At 37.5% G+C, this 21,829-nt stretch overlaps 1 long non-coding RNA gene across 2 annotated transcripts in view; it reads left to right on the plus strand.

Annotated features, from left to right (window-relative positions):
* The window catches only part of LOC110476601 (uncharacterized), a 40,184-nt gene that overhangs the window by 15,684 nt on the left and 2,671 nt on the right, over positions 1 to 21,829 (plus strand). Inside the window, exons 3-9 of one of the 2 annotated variants that reach the window (XR_014949730.1) lie at positions 2,096 to 2,284; positions 6,220 to 6,411; positions 11,060 to 11,136; positions 13,374 to 13,536; positions 14,157 to 14,222; positions 16,351 to 16,515; positions 20,309 to 20,425. This is a non-coding gene — a long non-coding RNA (uncharacterized LOC110476601). Of the gene's footprint in view, positions 1 to 2,095; positions 2,285 to 6,219; positions 6,412 to 11,059; positions 11,137 to 13,373; positions 13,537 to 14,120; positions 14,223 to 16,350; positions 16,516 to 20,308; positions 20,426 to 21,829 lie in introns of both variants that reach the window. The other variant, XR_014949728.1, reaches the window with a different exon arrangement.

Here is a 21,829-nt window from a genome sequence, read left to right on the forward strand (position 1 = left end):
CCCTAACCCCTGGAGATAGCAGGGGCACAAATATCCCCTCCTGCCCAAGCCTTATGAGTTGTCCTTACCAAGAGCAGGAGTTGCTTCATGTGGCTTGTGTCCCTCACCCTTCAGGTGACAAAAGTGACTTTGCCTGTAGTGCTGGAAAACCTTTAACTGGATTGGTTTCAGTTTTATCTTGAGATGTGAACAGAAGATCCTTGAGCTGTTTTGCTGCAGCTGACAGCGATACAGGGGACTGTGGAGCTTTGGGCACTTGCCAGAGGAGAGAGGAGATGCAGCTATTCTCACAGTGGCATTGCAGAGAGCTAAAGAGAAGCAAATTTAATTTGGAAGATGTGAAAGGACCTCACAAAATGAGGCAGAAGTAGGTGTTTCTTGCTGGGGGTCTGGCATTGCTGTATTCCGAGCTCCTGAGGCAGCCTGGTGTCACATCTCCTGCCTCTGGAGCTTATCCAAAGTAAAGCAGAGCAAGGAACTTTGTACAGCAACGTGAGGAACTCTGGTGCTGCCTGAGCCAGCAACCTGGAGCTGCTGCTGTGCAGGGCAGGCAAAGGACAAGACTTGAAAATCCTCCAGTTTGGCATGGAGGAAGATGCTAAGGAGGCCTTAGAGCCAATGCTCTCCAGCAGTAAGCACAAGACTAAGCCATCTGCAAACAACCCCAAGGATAGATTGGGCACAGCCTTATTACTCTGGTCATAACTCTGAATTACTATTACTTTAAAAATATATTGGTCTAGTGAAAGCTGAAATTAAGTGGAACATATTGCCACTGCCCTCGGGGATCTGGCATGGAACCACCACTGAAAGCAGAAATGATCATTTGCAAACAGAACAGAAACCAGAGCTCTGAGAGTCAGAGACACTTGCTTCAGAACATCTGCCAGATGAGCCATGGCATAAGCTGCAGCGTTAGATTATATGTGTTGGGCTGTTGGGTTTTGTTGCTATTTTCTTTTAAAATTGCTGTTTGGTCTCATATAAAGCCATGAATCTTTGCCAAAGACAGTGCTGAGGGTGAAGATCCAGATGAAGTAATTATGTCTAGCACAGGGTCTCTGAGAGATTGTATTTCCAAACTTGTGTTATCAGTATGAAAGTGAGTTAGCAGTAGCAGATTTTTCTAAGTACAGAGGTGGTCAGAATGCCTCAGAAAATAAACAAACAAATAAAAGGGCACCTTTAAAAGGCTTTTATTAAGGAATGCAAAATCTGAGCTATGGCTCCAGCCATATTGAGGAAACCACCATGACAGAAAATACTACCTGCAGTTGCTAAAAGCAGCTATAGAGTGAGGTTTTAAAAATAGTGTCTCTGCTTATTTTTCTTGTATAGAGAAAAAACTGCTTGTTATAAACAATTATTCTTATTTTATTAAGTATCCTTTCTGTAAGAAGATAAACCAAGTAAACTTTCTAATTTGGAGCCTTGGGAACTACAACACTTTCCAAAGAAGTCATCTATGGAAATTGGTGGTGACAACACAGGCCTTAGGTAGGTCACAGTGATATCAAAAAGGGACTTTTGTCATTGTAGAGAAATTCTTGCTCAGGCAGAAGAGGTTATGTCAGTGTAAGGCAAGATGGGAGGGAAGCAAAGGTCTTTGTGCCCAGGAGAGTTTTATATGGGCAGTAACCTCCCCTTGATGAGCTGGCTGAGCCTGGGGATGTGATTTATCTGGTGCTAATGAGCTTTCTGCTGCCACCAAACACCTGAGACAACACAGGGTGTCTCAGAGATTAGCTGACTACAGTTAGGAACTTGCTTTCTTGTGCTGGAGACTTTTTATTAGGCTGACTGCCATTAGGGCTGTGTTTGGCTGAGGAAGGTGGAGGAAGTGGAAAACTGTTATTCTAAGAAGATCTTTGTGCAGAGGTCTGTGTTAGAGGTTCAAGGCCAAGCAATAGATCTTAGAAACTGAGTGAGTGTCTCAACACAGCTTTTGTGTTGCTCAGCAGCCAGGAAAACAACCTAAGGATAATGGCTTTTGAGAAAGGTAAAGACTAAATAACTTTCGGTTTTCTCATTAAAATCTTCTCATTATTTAGAAAGATATTCACCTAAGACAGCAAAATACTTTTTTGTATTTCAGGCTTCCTCTGAACTTGGGCCTCTGAAAAGTTTATACTGTTAAGCAGACAGAAAGAACAAAAAAATGGAAGGAACTGCTTGCTCCAGCTAACAAAGCGCACCCAGGAATTAAATCCAGGCTGCATTATCCCCCCACCCTACATGCAGCCTGAGGATGCTGATTTGGCCAATACCAGGCTGCTCTGTATTGGTGAGTGACACACAGTCTTCATACTTAGGAAAAAAAGTACAGTCGCTGATAAGCCTCTCGATGTGCCTTGTCCTTTTAACAACAAAGTTAACCAGCAGAGGAGGCTTTGCATGTAAATGAGGCTCTCTTCAGGTTTCAAATCTAATCAAAGTGGAATTCAACTTTCTTCTAAAGGATATGCAAAACTAGTTGGTCAAACATCCTTCAGCCTCTAAGTTTATCACCAGCCTGACGTCAGCCTGGAAATCCCAACTTTCTTAAGAGATGATAAATGTTATCTGCCAATCTCTTCCACTGAATAAACTCTGTTTGATCTGCATTAATCACACTTGGCAGAAGCTGTTCAAGCCTGCTAGCAGCAATCCTGGTGAACAGCTTGGCATCATTGCTTAATAATGAAGTGGAACAGTATGAAAAAAAACATGAAGGAGCCTCCTTTTCATTGCTGCCCCAAAGTTAATGAAACACACATTAAAATGTATGGTTTGAAATATTCACTAGATCTGAAACTGTCTTCTTGTAATCATATTATTGCTCTCAAGGGCAAAACATATCCCTTTCTTTTTCCCTTTTCTGCTATAATGCTATGTGTCAGAAGTGCACAGAAATACCAGAAACTTCTGTAATTTTTGATACTTTTTATCATTTTAATAAATGAGTGTTCGATGTCCTGAATTAATCTTCACAAATTTTGGCCAAGAATGTTTGAGTCATTATTGCTTTCACTCCAATATGATGAAGCACAGTTCAGAGCTCAACAATTCCTGCCATTTTCCTTAGTAAGGAGAGAGGGCCTGGGACAGGTCTGTGCATCACTTGAGCCCAGCAAACCCTGTTTTGGGATCAGTTCTCCAGATATTTAAGCAGTGACTGGAACACATGCTGAGAATTTCCACAAAAATTCTCTGTCTGGTTGCAGATTCTCATCCAGCAAATGTTTCAAAACCTTTTTCAGTGACTTTGCTTGGGTGTGTGGCTGCACTAAACTCAATGGGACTGTTGACACAGGGAAGTCTAGCCCAGAAATAAGGAATTGATAGAAATATCTATTAGAGTAATCAGGGAGAGTGAGAGTCCTGGGGGGTTACATAGCACCTGCCTTGGTTTGGAATAAACGGGAAGAGGGAGTAATAAAGAAAGTGAGCAGAGAGGGAAGTACAGAGAGTGGAGTCACAGAACTGAAAAATGAGATGTAAGAATGGAAAAGAACAGAGGAGGCAAAGTGAGAACAGTGAAAATATTTAGTTTGCTTGTGGCTAGATGGGGAAAATAAGAAAGAAGGGAAAGATCATCTCCAAGACCTTTCATACAGTTTCTGGGTGTGCAGGGCCCACTCAGCAATTTCTCACCATGTTCTACTGAGGAATCTCTCTTGTAGAAAAGAACATTTGCAAAACTAATGTGACTGACAAAGGAAAAAAAAAACACCAATTGACTTTCTCCCCTAAAAAAGATAGTAGACTTCTCTGGAGACATTTACAATATTTCCATGTCAGGAGAGTGCAGGGATGTAAGGATAACATTGCTGATCTTCTTTATAAGTGTTGATTCATCTCAGCTTAAGCCTTGAATTTTTGAGACTAAAAGACAACTTAAACACAGTTTTTTCGAAGCATCATCATCATTTTGTGGGCCTCTGGACATTTTCCTAAACTTTTATTTCTGAAGGTCAAAGTTACTTTAAAACATATTGATAAGTAAAAAAAAGCATATTCCATCCTACTATTCCAACAGATTCAGTAAACCCATCCTGTTAAAATATAAACTTCTTCCTCTAACCTATAATATACACTACTATTGACTTTTTCTAATTAAAAACTGTGTAATTTGAATCCTGAGAGACACACGCCCTCTGGAATCATGTAACATTGTAGTTAAAGTAACAATGAACCTTCTTCTTTTCCTCAGGAATTTTTTGCATTGCACAAAAGTTTATTACAGAAGGGAAGGCTTAGAATGAATAAAAAAATAAGAAATTATGGCATAAACATACATTAATAAGGTATTAGTATGATGTATGACATTTTTTCTGAAGTTTGTATATTCAGACAAAGAAATCAAGAAGGAATTCATTAAGTTATCACATTTTCAGAAGATAGGTCTAAATACTTCAGTTTAGTGCTGGCCACAGAAGTTACTTTCATTCTTAAAACAAATTAATTACTGAAATCTCACTTGGATGCTTGAGCTTGCACATTAGACACTTGGAAGTCTATGAAAATATTTCATTAATTACTGGTGGGCCAAAATATTTCCTATTACTGGTAACGTGTGTTTTCTTTCTTGAAGAAACCTACAATGATGCCTCATGAATTTACAAGGATTTGCTACTTATTCATCTCCCTGGAAATACACTTTTGGCTATGCCCACAAATAACATGTTTTTAATTCTATTTCATTAAAGAATTGCAGTATCCATATGGCAATATATATGTAATGCATAGTATATTAATTCAAATTACTCTCCCCTCTCTAAGAAACTGCCAGTTTAGTGAGACATCACAAATAAAGTGCAATCTGAAAAAAAAATCTCTCACCTATAATTGCTCAAAGCATGCATTCTCTCTCCAAGCTTCATTTTCACTGCATGTGTAATGTTTTTAAAGTGGTGTTGAATGTAATGCCTTTTACTCTGAACATTCTTCACTTCCTGGCTCGCATTTCCTTCTTGATATAAGAGGGAAAAGTTGAAATTGCTTCTAGACATGTAGGGAAAGCACTAGAATACAGATTAAATTCTTTACAAGGTTTGATAAGTCAGGAGTCCACTACCTCAGAAGCAGTTAGGCTACTCAATAATGAGGCAATGTTAATTAATTAATGTGCTTGTACTGGAGGATCCTTTTACAAACGTATGTATATATGTATATTCATATATATGTGTATATATATGTATCTATGTTTAAATATATTAAGTGACTGAGGCCACATTATTTTGTTTTTGCTATTCAAAGGAGCATTTTCTAAAGCCTCTACTGAAAACTGAATCTAACCACACAAAACAGGAAGAATATAATAAAAGGAAATAATCTATATGATGAGAAAGAAATGTATGAAAGAAGACTTATCAAAAAAGTATGGACCCAGAATAAGGGCTGGTATGGAAACAAAAAATTATGGCTAAATTGGAACTTTTATTCCCAAGTTCCAAAATGGTAGACTACACAGAATTGAATTTTACATCCATCTGCGGGAATATTTTCTCTCAGACACATTTTAAACCCAGAGTCTAAAAGCAACTATTGTCCAAATGCATTTTTGTTAGGAACTTTCGTATCTAAATGTAGTTGGTGAGACAAAGAATAGTTTATAGTGGCATGATATATACATATTGGTAACCACAGTGTCTCAAATTCTTTTTTTTTAATGTTTTTTTGGGCGTTTGTGTAAATGGCAAGGTTCCTGCAATTTCAGTTCCCTTAAAACAACCGTATGGTTGGAAAAGGATAATTTATGAGGAGTGGTGCTGTTTTGAAAACATGCAGCTTTTAGTATCAATCTGAATTTTTCAGGTAAAGGATAAAAATTGTATTGAGTAATATAGAAAACAGAAGACCTTTTCAAAGGTTAATGTAAATAGCAGGATACCATTTAGACCATTCTTTTTTTATTATTATTTTGTTTATTGAGATTAAAGGACTTATTGCTGTTCTGAAGTGAAACTTCAGTACCCTAGGGAAGGAAAAAATCTTTGGTGAGGAATTCAGGTACTGCTTACAGACACAAGCTCCATGGTGTGAAATATCTGAGGATGCTGCTACAGAGGATGCTTAAAAACTTGCAAGATGGTCGGCAAGTTGGAAATCTTTGCTCACTTCAACACAGGTTTTATTAGCCATGTATTTATACCTTAGACAAAATGGTTATTATTTATTAATAAATTCACTTAGCAAATCCATATTAAAATGGCAAGTACTCTGCTGTATTTCTTTCAGGACATCTCATCATTGCAGGACAGACAAAACTGTGAAGGACCTGGAGATTAGACGGTGATCTCAGGATAATTAACAATGAATACATGTGCATGCTGGCTAGATGGACTTGATCAAGATGTTATAAACACCATTGTCAAGGAGGTGTAAAAGTGATGGAAGCACATTTCTGAAGGTGGCTCATCAGGATTTCTGGTAAGCACATTTTTGGCTTCATTTTCTGCTATAATCTTTGGTGTGAGCAACTAAATCATTCCCCAGATTTTAACTTCATGACTACAGGAAGCTGGAATGTTGAGGTAAATGTATTTATCTTCCCAAGGGAAGAAAACAGGCATTGCCAATGACAGCTCGAGAGCTACCAGTCTCAATTTTCCTCCTGTATGGATTTGACTCTCTCAGTAACCTGCCAGGTCTCTCTCCTCAGCTTTATTTTCTTTTTCTCAAGTTTCAAGTTTGCTGTTGGTGTTCTCTAGTGCTTGTTAAAGCTATGTCCCTCCTGATGACCATGGTTGTGTTTTTACTGTAAACTTACCTAGAAATTCTGATGGAACTTGAAGTGTAAACAAGTAAACAAATAAACAAAAATTCTGATCAGAGTGATGGCAGATTTACTTGTCTTGCAGGTAGCTGAGAGCGACTAATTTCTTTCCAAATAAATTCCAGCTTTCTTTGAGCAAAACCACATTAAAGTAGATAAAATGACATGAGAACCTTTAAAAACCCAAGTACAGCATAAAAATGTATTGTCACTTAAAAATCCCAATTAAAAATGAAAAAGAAACAGACATTGTATACTTGAAGTATGGGATCACACATGCTGCAGATAAAACTAACAAAGCATCACCTGACTTATAGAACAGAAAAGAAACCTTGTTTGAACATAAACAAAAGGATCTGACAGGAATATTTTTGGCCTGTTTTTAGAGAAACAGAAATGCAGACAGCTGACTACAACACATGCATTCAGAAGCAATGGTTAGAATCATTACTCTTGATAAGTAGAAACAACTGCTATTTTTTATTCAATATTGAGATACAATGACAATCACCCAGGAGTAATATTTCCCTTTTTTTGATATATGGGAAATTTTTTACTTTTATTTTAGCAGTGAGAGTTATACTGTGGAATATAGAATTTGGAAGAACATGGATTTGAGCATGTACAAGTGCAGGTTTAATATTTCTTTTAATACAAGTAGCCAAGATTCTTTTACCTCTTGCTTTAACCCTCACATAAGGTCATGGTTCTTCCTTGCAATCATTTTGTACCTTTATTACTTAAGGGGAAAAAAAAGGCATCAAAATGTGAATGTGTCAGAGTTCTGATGGTGAATACAGAGACCTGTCTTGGCGGTGTTATATCTTTGTAAAAATGCTTGCCAAAAAGATGTGATAATATTGCCACATCAGCTCTTTCAGACAATACAGATTCCGTTTAAGATCCTTGGCTACTGTTTCTTCAGGGAGTTGATTTGATTGCTTATAGGCCTAGGAGCTCACACAGCAGATCTTCCTGTTTTTACTCATGGGATTTTCAAACACTCCCCAGTTTTCTGAAGATAAACTAGACAGATATATGTAAGCTAATTTGATTACTTGTTATGACAAGGTTAATTTGATTATTATGACTTTGAGGTTTTGAGATCCAACTCTGCCATCATTTATCTTGCCAGGTGATGCTTTTTTTCATAAGAATTGCAAAAATAGAACCAGTCCATTGTTAACTGTATGCTTGACTTCCCACAGTGTTGATTCCAAGGTATCTCACTCAGGCATCCAACCACCAGCAATCTCCTTTATCCCTGTGGCCTTCACCCCTTGCTGTGAGGATGAGTTTATGAATTAAATCCCTTACCATAATCAGCTTAACAACTCTGAATTTAAGTTACTGTTTGCAGTTGCTGTTGTCTCTTGGGGCTGACAGAGTTAATGGCAGCCTTCATAAAACCCATCAGTGTTTTTCCTGTAGACAAAATAACTGCAAGGAAAAAAAATAATAGTGAAGCTAAGAACAAGATGATTAAACAAGCATCTTTAAACAAGGCATGATACATAGCAGGCAATAGCTGTGAAACAATTGAGACCTTGTTTCCTGCTTTGTCTTCAGATACATATCCTGCTGTGAGCTCGTGGCTAATTGTTTAAAATATTTCCCTCTAGCCTCTTCCTTTATTTTTTTTTTTATTCCTTCTGTATTCATGACCAGTAACAGCTACTGCCTCACACTGGTACAAGCAGTTAAGTCTGAAAAAGTAACAGACTGATCCATTCCTTGTAGTCCTTGTCCTTATAGCAATGGACATAGAAAAGTTTCATCTTTAACTGAATTTGTGGAAAAGAGAAACAAATTTTCCATGATGTAATTGAACCTGAGCTTTTTAATAGAGACAATGAAAGGAGCATACATTTGTTATTGACTGGGGAAGGAAAGCTAAATGCTCTGCCATCTGGGGATTTTATCGAGCAGCACTTTGAAATACTCTAAAACAAAAGTGAGCAGCCTGATCCACGTATTGGCAAAGGAGAGAATGACTTGAATTAAATTTGCTACTCTGGGTTCTAAGACAGTATTGGTCACCATAACCTTGGAGGTAAAAGAGGTGTAATTGCTTTCCTGCAATTATAGGTGGAGTTCATATAGAAATATTTCCTAAAAAGACGAGGGAAATATCCACCAGCAGCCAACTATTGCAAGACAAATTATCTGCCCATAGAAATAGATACAACCCCATTGACACTAGAGGAGTTTTATCCACTTACAATAGCAAAGATCTGCCTTCTTGCTGAGGTTTGTTGCTGTACACAGTCTGCCCCGGGGTCACTCTGTAATTACTATAGAAAATAGTGTACTCACTTGATAACTTCTTTGAGCAGAAAAGCAATTAGCCTGCCAAGTGACTTGATGTTCCTAAGAAGGTACTGGAGTTTTGGAGGCTGGAGGTTTTATCAGAATTAAGTGGAAGAGGGAAAAAGTCTGGCTAGCAGAGTACAAAGGAGAGGTGTGGGTAGGGAGATAGAGATGGCCACTTTAGGAATTACAGCTCCCAACAAAACTCAAAGCTTTGAGACAACACCAAACTCAGAAAAATACTTTTGCTGCCAGCTAATGGTACAGGGTCCTTGAAATAGTGGGAAAAACAACTGGAGATTCTACCTGAACAATTTTCCCAGGCTGGTCTAGGCTGGTGAGCAGTAGCCACATTCTACAAGATCAGTTGTCACATCTTTCTGATCTAATATATTATTGGTGCAAAAAGGAAAGAGATCCTTCTGTACAGAAGCATTATTACCTTATGACTGTCATTTCTAGTGTGTAAAATGCTGTTTGACCAGTGCTTCAGCCAAATCCAAGTTTACTGGATGAGTATGGTACTGGTGTAATCTCAGTTTATTGGACACAAAGGCAGAAATGGAAATGTTAGTGGATATCTCAGATTGTTGTAGTATTGTTATCACAATAGCACCAAGTATTATTTTGTTATGGAAATCAAGACAATTTCTCTCAAACAGAAAATAGATGCAACACATGATGGACTGTGCAATGTCTGAAAAAACTGCTTAGGTGGTTGGGAATTGAAGAATAAATTAAAGTGCAGCAACCCTAAAGAATAATAACCATTTTTTGACTCTATTAGAGGGGAAAATGATTTTGCAAAGTGTGATTTACCTGGTTCCATAGAGCAGGCTGTATTGCAAGCCTCTGTTGCATTTTCCTTTCTCTTTATAACTCTCAAAACCCAAATTTGAATCAATAAGATGTAGAATATTGGAATGTCAGTATCTATTGAAAATGAACTGGTTTATGCTGATCTGATCTAATTAAAATCAATGCAGATATCTTTAGAAAAGTGTTTTCTTTTGGGGATGAAGACATATAGGATTATTGAGTAAATAAAATGTTCTCAATTGTCTGCTTTTTTTAAGAGAAAATGTTTATGTGATTGAATCTCTGTTTATCAATAGCTAATATTCTTTTTTGTTCCATGCAAACTAGATTAAAAATGAAAAGACTCATAAGTCACAGTAAAATTTATTTTAAGAGATGGGACTACACACACACACACACACATATATATACACATATATATACATATATATGTATATATACATATATATATAATATTTTTTTCAGACCTGCACATTTCTGACATTAGTTGTAACAAATAGAATGTTAAGTCCACATATATCGGAAAGCTTTATGTTTCTAGATGCAGGAGAAAAAGTAAGATTGTATTTCCCCATCCACTTTCAAAAAAACCAAAACACCAGCCATTTAATAACACAAACTCATTTTGAAATCCCAGTCAAGTTCCTAGAAAGCTCCTACCAGCCTGATTTAAGTTTTTAAAAAATAACTGTAAATTCAAAAGAAAGTAAATCTGTGCCATGCAATGCCTCTGAGGAGACAAAGAATGCAGATCCAGATCTAAGGAAATGGAGGGTTGATGTTTTCTACAGATTAGAATGCACATTATCTAAGTACATCAATTCTTCTTGAAATCTTCAATTTTTAAGGTAGAAAAAAAAAAGGAGGGGTGGGAAACTGTTGCAAGTTGATAATTTTTAAGGGAAACTTTTAAAATTAGTTTTCATTTTCATTTTAAAAGGTAAAATATTTTGGTGTTCAATAAAGTAGATTCTGGTTAAATTTAAGTGGCCATCAAGCAGTTTCAAGACAGAATTCACTTCATGCATCATCCCAGAGGATTTATGACATCAGGAGTTCTCACTGCTCCTCAGTGACTGTAGCTGGTGGGAGGCTTCCTGAGAGAACAAGAGAAACTGGAGCTCAGAAAATGTAGAATCAGCACCAATGATTTTATCCTTTCCTATTTTCTAGCATTTGTTGGGACAAAATCCTGCAGATTCAGGTGCAGGGATCCTACAGATCTCACCTAAAAGAGTGAACTCTCCAAGGTAAGGAGAACACTTACAAGTAAAGTTTTATAATAGAGGCATACTTCTGAGCATGTATCACTTTTCAGGGATATAAGATGTAAGAACAAATGTAATGAAGTAGTTAAGTTCAAGTGTAAGTCTGTCATTGCTGCAAGCTGGGAGTAAGAGTTGTAGCCAGCAGAGTTCAGTCTGCAAGTATTTGACATCCATATGCGATGTCAAATAATTTTCTAGGGCCAGATAGTAATGAATAAAAGTTCATAGATTAATTCCACAGTTTTCTCTGCTACAATTTTTAATGAGTTCTCTCAATTAGAGATTTACATAAGGCAGCCTGTTAAAAAATCAATTGAGATACTCCCATCATAAATCTGAACATGCTGTAACATCAAACTCTGCTTGGGCAAAGTAAACTTTTAGAGGATTTTTTTTTTTAGCGACGTTTAGTTTTTTTGCATTGGTTTTAGTATGTAATTTAATGAAAGTTTTTTGATCATGTAAAGGTTCTTTAGATACTTTGAAGAAAACATTACTTTCAGTCTACCCTCTGCTGTAATGACTGTAATGACATTGTATTTGTCCCTCAGCCCCTTAGATCAAATGTAAAATATTTAGTGGTGAGGCTTGTACAAGATAGGCTGTGTACATTCACAGGTAAAAACTGTTTTAATGTGATTAAGTCAGCTAATTGTGAGAGCACCACTTGGAGTAATGATTGTCCTGTCACTGTAGAAAACTGTACCAAGGGGAAAATATCATGGGATTATTAGAGATGACTCCTGATACAAGGAGTCTTGCCTACTTTCTCTATTTCCACCCATGGAAATTTCACAAACTCACCCTCTTGTAAATCACTGGGCTTGCTTTGATGCATCCCCTGCTTTTGATTGCATTTACAGCAGTTCTTTTTCTCTCATTCCATATGCACTCCCAAATTACCCATCCTGACAGCTGTTTGCAGTGAGCCAGCATCACAGTTTTAATGAGCTGGTTTGTGATTTTTTTCTCTGAAGACATATCAGGCATTGCAGACCTCTAATTAGTGGTACTTATGGTTAAAGTTCAATAGTCAAGTCTTTTGAGGCATTAAGAGATTATACTCTTTAATAGCTCTGAAATTAATGAAAAACATCCTTTTTGCTTCTCATTTCTCAGCTTTACCAATATCAGTATATAATTTGGTGTCATGGAATATGTGCATTGTGTCTTCAAGAGGCTATACTGGTGCATTGGCATGTCACCAAAATAGGGGAAAAGCTCTTGTCTATCAAAGAACAATGAAACCCAAAAAATTGAGTGAATCAAAATGAATGTCTGTGTGTGTTTGTTTCTGTCAGGGAGAACTTCTACTTTTTTATCCTTGGCTATGATCTTGCAATAGATCAAGTTGTCCCTTCTTTTTCATTTGACTGACAGCAGAGCCAACACTTACTGAAACATTTTTTTCATTCCTCACGTTTCCTTTCACCTTTTTTTTTAACTTCATTTTTCTCTCTTCCTCTCCAGAGATCCATCACAGCAGCATGCAGCTCCCAAGTGTAATCTTTGATTTGTTTGGCAGTGTATGTCTAAATCAAAGAGAAGGGACAGAAAGTATCCTGACTGATGTACAACCTTATAATGATTTTCTTCCATAATCTCTCTCAGAGTGTCATTCAAGGAAAAGCTAAATAATTACTTTAAAACAAGACCTCAGAGTTCTGCATGTCAAAAGCTCATTCAGTATCTCAGTTGCAAGAAATAGTCTATCTTGTCAGTCAATTAAAGAAAAAACAAACAACCAAACAACAACTCAAAATCCATAACAAGAAGGAGCCAAAAACTTGAAATATTCCCTAAAAATCAGTGACCCCAGCTAGTTGGAGGAGTCATAAAAATTGATCCCAGATACCCCAAATATTTCTTTCTGTGATTAATGTGTTAGAGCAAAAGTCAATGAAGACTGCCTTGAGTTACTTTCCCACCAAATTAAGGGTATTGAGTTGCCAATACACCTCAGGCTTTACAGATCTTATCAGATGTAGCTAAAATCTGCAGTGTAAGAGCATTTTTTTCCTAGTGTGGTGTTCAATTGAAGAGCAGTTTCAAGTGTTTGTCATCAACATCAAAAACATTCAGCAAATTTTAGACTCTTTTTATTCAATGGAGTTGCATGTTTTGTAATTATGGAGTATATTTATTTATCTGTAAGGTTTGCAATTCTACTTCCAACATGTCTCTTTCCCAGATATATCACTTTGCTTACTCTATTGCAGCATATTTTGTCATATTTAAAGAAGAACTCTTCAGTCCTTGAGTGCAGCTGTCCCAGGTTTAAAGCCAGTGTAAAGGAAACATCCCAGTACATCTGCATGAGTTACACTCCTGTGACAAACTTGTGGCAGAAGAAAAGGTGTCAACATGTGCATTTCTCCAAAGGTGAATTCATTTTTTCTCTCTCTCAAATTCTTCATAATTTTTTATGTACTTTTGGCTTTGCTCATGTACCCTGCTGGACAGCCTTGAGTGCCATATGAGAAGAACACTTGCAAGCTGAGCCATACATCCCCAAGTGTCCACTTCAGTCTGGAGACCCCCTTGGCACCCAAACTTTTCTAAGCTGTTTGAGTTCTGTGAATACCCAGCAGCACAGCCATCATGCCTGAGCTAATGGCAACAATTTCATGCCTGCCCTAGGACCATTTTCTACGCTTTGAGAAGTTTGTTCTGCTGGGCAAATTCAAAGTACTGCCTTTGCAATTACATCAGTGATAGGCACTTCAAAACTGTAACCAGAGGAAATTATATCAGTCTCTAATTTTTTAACAACTTAACACATCTCCCATCTAAGAAATTAAAGACTTCCTTTCTTAAATATCACCTTATATTGCTTTCCTACCAGATAATCATCCTCATTAATAATTAGAATCACAGTTGTCTTTATTTCCCCTTTATTGTCTGTGTGGCCCTCTGAATCTTGGATATTTTTGTAGTATGGTGGCAATGAAGTTTTTTTTCCTCAGATTAGTAAACATCTCTCTTCATGGAACATCACACAGGAATGGCAAAGCTATGAACTTAAACTACTTGTGACCAAGGAATATCAAGAATTGTACTTCTCTCAGGTAATTTAATCTTGGCATAATTGAAGGGTAGCAATAGTAAGTTAGATTGTTATCCTATTGTCCTAAAACCCAGTCATCCTCCTCCAAAATTCACTTTGTGTAAATTCCACGTGCAGAAATGCTTTTCCTGCATAGATTATACAAACTATAGCCCTGGCTCAACATTTAAATGCACATTTCTTTTGGGAGCACTTGTGCTGTTTGGAGTGTGGTGAATCTCCCTGTTAGTTGGAAGTCTCATTGTCTCTGTTCACTTAGGAGAGAATTTTGGCCCTAAACTGAATTTATGAACACAGAATTTGGCACTAGATTGCCCTGGCCTTTTATTTGCACACATTCACTGTAAATGCAATCAGAAACCCAGACTGCTGAACTATGGACATGGCCATCATTTCTGCCAGACTTGATTGTGCTGTATTAAATAATTATGCAAGTATGAAAAAATAGCCATAGAGGCAATGGTGAAAGACCTCAAAGTTAATTTCATTCATTTTTCTATTACAATATTCAAAAATATTCTGGAGTACTTTATGGAATCATTAAATACATGCTTATTTTATGTTCCTATACAATTTTAAATTATACAATAACATAATTATCAGTTATTATTTTTTTTCACGGTGTGGATATGTGAGCTAGACTTTGCTGTTATTAGTAATTCAGCTGGTGTGCAAAATTATACAAGAATGAATAAAAATAGAATGCAGCTTGTTGTAATGCTTTTTGTATTCAAATCATCCCAAAGTAGTATGTGGAATATGTTGTTGTTAGGTATCATTAAAGACCTTCCATTAACTAGGAAAAGCTTTTTGATGGCTTCAAAGATAATTGAGAAGAAGTTTCTTAACATAAGACTGAAAAGAAAAAGCACTCTCAAACAAATTTATCCTACAGAGAAAAAGCTGGGGAGAGAACTGACTTTTGTCCTCTCTTGGTCAATAGATGCTATTAAATCTCTAAAATCATATTAAACAATATTTTAGGGAACTGACTTAAATCCACAAGGGGAATAAAAAAGAATGAAGGCAGATATTTATTCTGAAATTTCATACTGTTGCAAATGTATTTTGGAGGCTGATGATATACCATGAGCTTGTTATTATTCACTTTGGTCAGACAGCAAGGGTTAAGATAGGAATATCATCCCAGGCATTAGCCATTAATCTGGGTATCTCATTGCTTTACTGAAGTTTAGGTTATACAGATAATAACTCCAGGCCATATTCTGACACCTTTATTCATGCTGAATGGCATCTGAGGCAGCATCAGGTCCCACAAAAATCAGAGGGTTATTTACAGGGAAATGCATTAGTCAATGTAGCAGGATATTGTCCTTTGGCAACATCTGCAGATGGAATTGTGCTGTAAAACATTACTGCACCAGCCAGAGCAGGGTGTCATAATGGCTTTGTATACAAATTTGAAACAGATTCTGAGATAGTGGCTCCCGATAATGTCATTTTTCTCTCTCTTTCAAAGTGTGATTCCTTGCCACAGAGGTGTAATGACAGTACAACACTAACATTTTATCAAAGAATGACAGTCAAACCATGGATAGCAGTTATCAAAGTTATAACACTGAGACATGTTTGGGACTCAAAGTCAGAAAGAAATTCACTGTGTTGATCTTAAAAACTGTTTTAGTTTGATGTAGACTGCTTTGTGATTCTGTGTCTTCTTTTCATGGTTTTATTGCTATATTCTGCAAGCAGAATCACAGACAATTCTTTTAAAACATACTTTAAACTTCTTTTGGAAGTAAATTAGACTGTTTTGGAGCCATTTCACACTATTTGAGTCTGTGCGATAGCCATAATATTGAAAAATATTATTGTAAGGCTTCTAACGGTAATATTTGTAAATGGTGAGTCCCACTTTAATAACCTCAAAGAACTACACTTACAAGAAACTGGCTTTTGGGGAAATTAAAATAGCAGAGAAAAGAAACAGCAAAAATTAGCAATCGAAAACCTGCATTTCAAGAGACAACAGAAAGAACATTTTATTTGATTTAGTCAGATATCTAGTTTCAGCACGATGACAGTAGTTTGTGTAATCAAAATCCCTCACATCAAGAGCTAATAGAAAACCAAATAATAACCAAATGTTATTGTGTACTTCCTGATAGCACAAAAGCAAGTGCACACCAAGTTCTCTTGCCAGCAGATGATCAATTTTGACTTCAAGAACAGGAGCTCCAGGAGAACCTTGGGCCTGACTTGTGGCATCTCTGCCATTTGTATCTCATGGTGCTGCATCTGTGTCTTCAACAAGGCTTCTGAGGGAGAGACAGGTACCTGTGCATGTGAGAACATCCTAGCCCTGCACTTTGGGGAGGAACTGATCAGATGTTGGTGGGAGCTGCTCTGTTCTCCCAGGCAGCAGTTGCTGTAGTGCTGTACAGCATGTTATCAAGCTGCCAGGGCTGGTCCCTACATTGTCACTTTTGTTAACATGGGACAAAGAGCTTACATTGCTTGTAGAAGCTGGGAAAACCTTTCTGGAACCTTTCCAATGTTTTTAACCCAAGAGGTCAGGCCTCTTGGCTGAGAGTGTTGAACCCTGTTAAGATGTGTGGGCTCTTGATGGAGCTCTCTGGACAGAAGTTCACAGCCCAAAAAGTGAGCTATTTGAACAGTCCCTCTGTCTGGTGTAAAAATGAGTTCATGCTTTGAGGAGAGGTATAGTGGGTATGTGGATTCATCAAGCATGATGAGGAGGGTCATCAAGCACTGAAACACTCCAGAGGACCTCTCCCTCCCACTCAGACAAAAAAAATTTGGGTTTGGTAAGGTGTTTCAGGAGCACTGCTTTTTCCTGTGCTGAGAACTTCCACACCACTTAGTGCAGTCAGTCATCACAAAATGGATGGACCGTAAAACGTGAGCTTCTCCACACCTTCCTCCATCAGACAGTTCACCCAGCAAAACCTCTCATGGTTCACCTCCTTGGTTTTCTCATTCTTTTAAGGGAAGCTGTTAGATGATTCTCAGAATGTTTATGTGCTCCTTGGCTGTGCTGGCATCATGCTGTCAGCCTCTGTCGCTGTCTTCTGCTGTTACCCAACAACTGCTATCTCCTCTGAAGGTCTTTTGTGCTTCTGTCTCTATTGCTGCCTTCTATGCCTTGTCTCCCCTTAAAAACTGCTCATCTAGCATATGAAAATGAGATTTTTCAGAAGTTAAAACTTGTCTGGTTGTGAATCTTTGTCATGGAATAACATTGAAGTGTCCATTACACGAAGGTGACAGTACCTCTTGTCCCACTCTGTACCATCTGCTACTGCTGTCACTTTGCCAAGTTTCTGCAGAGCAAATAAGAGTTAGAGCTTTTCAACCCAGTGATGGGGAAGCCTTATCCTGCCCCTCAAAACAGCTAAAACAATTTGTCTGAAAACCCCCTCTCCCTTATCCCAAAATGCAAATCCACATCAAAAATGAGTCCAAAGGAGACACAAGCAGTTTGGAAAGCTTCATGTTAAGTGACAGGATGATGACAATATCCAAAAATGAGAAGTGTTGTGCAACTTTAAGATTGGCTGAAACTAAAGGCAGAACTTTTAATTAGAATCTAGATAGTGAAAACACCAAAGCTACTGATACCAGGGCTAAAATCCGCTCTCGGATAACTATTTTGTAAGGAGTTCATATCAACTTTCAGCAGAAACATTTGCACAGATCCAGCTATGAATTTCAGCCTGGATTTTCACAGTCATGTTTGATTTTGATGCTGGCATCATTATCAGTTAAAGCTGAAGTAATTTCTGTCATTATATATTCCATGCTATGAGGAGAATAGATAGCAGCAGCATGTTAGAATGGTAAAAAAGATGAAAAGTTGTAAGTATAATTACTTTAAAATATAATCAGATTACACTATTGGGCATTATAATATTTCATGACATGCAGAGTGCCACAGATGGAAATTTTAATTTTTACTATTGATAAATTATTATTTTATTAATTCCTTGAAATTTTTGATTCTCCTTATGGGAGAGTTCCATGGAAACAAATGTGAAGTGAACAGAGTTGAAATGTGCAGCGTGGGTGGTAAAACAGCCAAGTTGATCACTTTTTTCTGGGTTTAATGATGTAGACAATTCTCTTTGATTTATTAAAAGTTAAGAATGTACATTAAAATAATTCAGACCCCCAGTAAGTACAAGGAGCAAAAGACAGGACTTCCTTTGGTAGACACAGAGGTACAAATACAATATTAATGCTTAGTATAGGTAAAGTAATAAATTGTCTGCTAAAGAAATCTGACTGCATTGGGAAACTGAGCCGTTCCAGGAATTGATACTAATGCCTAATCAATTTGTGTTCTATACATAATATGAGTAATAGGAGAGAAAAGCAAACTGAACACTTGTATTGTGGCTTAGTAATTAAATTCTCTGTCTTAAGACATTGTCCTACCACAAAAGTATTTTCAAATAAATGAGTGGCCTATAAGTGCACCTTTAATAACATTGACTTAAGTACAGTCCAGCCTACCACTATATACCTGTGCTTTTAAAATTTAAGGCAATGTTTCTAGTTAATCCTCTTTAACACAATTGGAATTTCTAAAACATTTGCTCTGAGATTCTGCATTAAAGTTTAGTCGTTGAACTTTTGTCTGGCAATCAAAGAACCACTGCATCATATTGATTGCTGCTGCCAAGTACCTCTCAGCCCTTAGGACTGAGCAATTTTCTTGGGGAATTGGAGCTAACTATGGCTAGTACCAGCTCACCTCTGTCTCAGTCTTTGGCTGTTTGTAAAAGAAACTTCTCCAGTGACTTGAAGTCTTGGATCTACAGACTGCTCCACACAGCAAGCAATAATTTAAGGGTTAATCTGCCTTATCTTCTGCCACTCTTTAAGATGATCTCCAAATTCAGCTCACAGATTTAAGCCTAAAACTCATCTGACTGCAAGGCTATTCCACAATCTTAACCCTAATTCATCCCCTTTATTCTTCAACATATCTGCAGTGATTTGGTTATAGGACTTTTTAATAGGACCATCTCCATCCTGAGTGTAGTCCCATATGCTGTGATTTTGTAAATACTTGTGATCTTTGTCTAAGGAGATGAGAAATGCCTCCCTTCATCTGAGCAGAAGACCTTGTGCACTTCAAAAATCTGATAACTTTTTTGTCACAACACTTACCCCAGTAAAACACATCCCCTCTCTCATAAGACCCTGCAAAGTTATTCTGGGCAAAATAACTTGCTACAGTAGGACTTGCTCCTCTGATCATCAGTTTGAGAGAGCAGAGTGGCTAGCAAGGAGAAGCTGTATTCTCTACAATGCAGAGGCCAATTTCATCTTATGAGGTGCAGGCATCAATCTTAAGATGATGTGTTGAAAGCAATAATAACAATTTAGTCAGCAGAAGAAACAAACATATTTATGAAGTCTTGGTCCCACTGAAGTAAATGGCAAAACTTCTATTAACTTCAGAGTATTCTCTTTTCAAATACTGTAAAGTACAGAAAAGTGGGGCCTGAGAAATAGCTGCAGCACCCAGACACAAAAGGCCAGCTCTCCATTCCCCTTTAAGGGCTGTTTCTTGCATCCATCAGCTCCTGCCATCAACCTTCCAATTTGAAGCTGTGCCAAAGATCACAGGTAGCATTACAAATTACTTGATGTTTTCCTTCTGTTAAAACTGTCTGCTTTTGAACTGCCTGCCTGACAGCCTGAACTAACCTAGGACAGAATAAAAGAAATGCTTCCAAAGGTACCCCCCAATCTCCAGTGTTGATGTGAAATAGGGATTGATTCCTTCCATACACATCACTGCATGTTATCTGAGCCTCATGGCTCATGGGGTAAAGGTGTTTGCAAGCAGCACAGGATCAGCCCAACTGAATCCCCTGTTCTTCAGCAGTGCTGTAAATAGCACTTTTGCTGGAGTTTTGTTTAGTTGGTTTATTTGTATGTTTTATTTTTCTTTGTGGCTTGTTATTTTTAAATATCCTATAAGTTCTTGATCTCTTCTCCTTTTAAATAAATAGCAGTGGCACTTGGGAAGTCAAGAGGGAGAACAAACAAAGTTTGTTAGCACTAAAGCCTTTATTTTTGTCATCCTGTCAGCTCTACTACATGACAGGGGATAAGGTTTAGATGAAACAGCAGGACTGATCCTACATCAAAATAAGGAATGAGCCCTTCTGCTTAAAACTGTGCTTATGTGAATGCAACCATTGAATGGTAAGTAGATCTTTGAAGCTGAAAGCTTAAAAATAATAGTTCAGGCATTTAAAAATACACACACACACATGAATCTTTCTGAGAATTTGACACTTTATTCCTACTGCATTGCTGGTGACAACTGGATGGCCAACCAAGCGCTCCAAGCACAAACATCCAAAACAGCAAATCCATAAATAACTGTGTCAAACAGTGCAGAGAGGACTTGGGAGTTCTCTTCTCTGCAGACATCTCTAGTAGTTTAAAAACAAACAAACAAAACCCCGGAATTACTTCCCCTACCTGCTATTGAGAAGAAAAAAGAAGGATACATAAAGCAGTGAAAACTCATTGCAAGTATCTGAGTGCAATTTTTTAAGAACTTTTTGGCCATGGGTGCTGATTGATCTGTGCCGTGACTTTCCTTAGAAGCTTCTTGTTGCATTTGGATTGTTTATGTATTTAGTGCAAGACATTTTCCTAAAAAACTCCCTTTTTTTGGTTGTCTGGCTGAGTCCTTTTCAAAGTGTATAGCATGGCAGTAAAGCAGTAGATGTCATGTTTATAGTAAACTCTACAATGAGGCAATTGTAATTGTTTTGGTCAAAGGCATGGCTGAAGTGATAAGAAGTCATTGTTCCCATAATATCCAGTATAGGGTTTAATATCTTTGTATCAGTTCTTAATCTCTGAACACAAAAACAAAGAGGAACTAGGTGATCAGCTCTGGTTTTAATATCACAGAAAAGAGGCTGGTTTTATCTGTAGGAGCTCTGCAAGGCTTATTGCTGTTATCCCAAAAGCCAGCACTAGTGTCACTATTGCCATATCTGCTCTGTGAATATTCAGTCACACTCAGCCACTGACACAGTGCTGCATGAAAGTGGGAAGGGATTTGGTTTGGAGTTGTGCAGACAGGAATACAGGCAGTGGATGGAGAAGACAACAGAGGGGGAGAAAAGCCGTATCACCTTTCAGCCAAAAATGCTTGGGATGACATAAATACATACAAACACAAAAAACACTCCCCAAAAGAGAGAGACACTAGAAGGAGCAGAGTCAGGTGACAGTTGGATGAATAAAAAGGATCCAAAAAATTAGAAGATATTGTGCTACTGTTAATGTTTCCATTCTCATCTCTGCCTTTTTTCCCTGTTGCACTAGACTGGCTACTGACTGACAATGTGATTAGGCTTTTGGTCTTTTGATTTCACAGCAGAAAATGCAAAGTTATTTCAGTGCTTCTCATTTCCCACCTCACTCACTTCATAACTTTACAAGTTTAGGATTGTTTTACTTCCTTCCATTTATTATACCTTTCTTCATTAACAATACTTTGCATAATGCAGTTCTGAGTTCCACTGATGTGCAATCTGCAATAATATACAATTAGGTGACCTTTTCCTCCTTTTTTTTGGTAGTAAG

The sequence above is a fragment of the Lonchura striata genome, chromosome 1 (assembly GCF_050655825.1).
Source record: "Lonchura striata isolate lonStrDom1 chromosome 1, ASM5065582v1, whole genome shotgun sequence".
Classification (NCBI taxonomy): domain Eukaryota; kingdom Metazoa; phylum Chordata; class Aves; order Passeriformes; family Estrildidae; genus Lonchura; species Lonchura striata.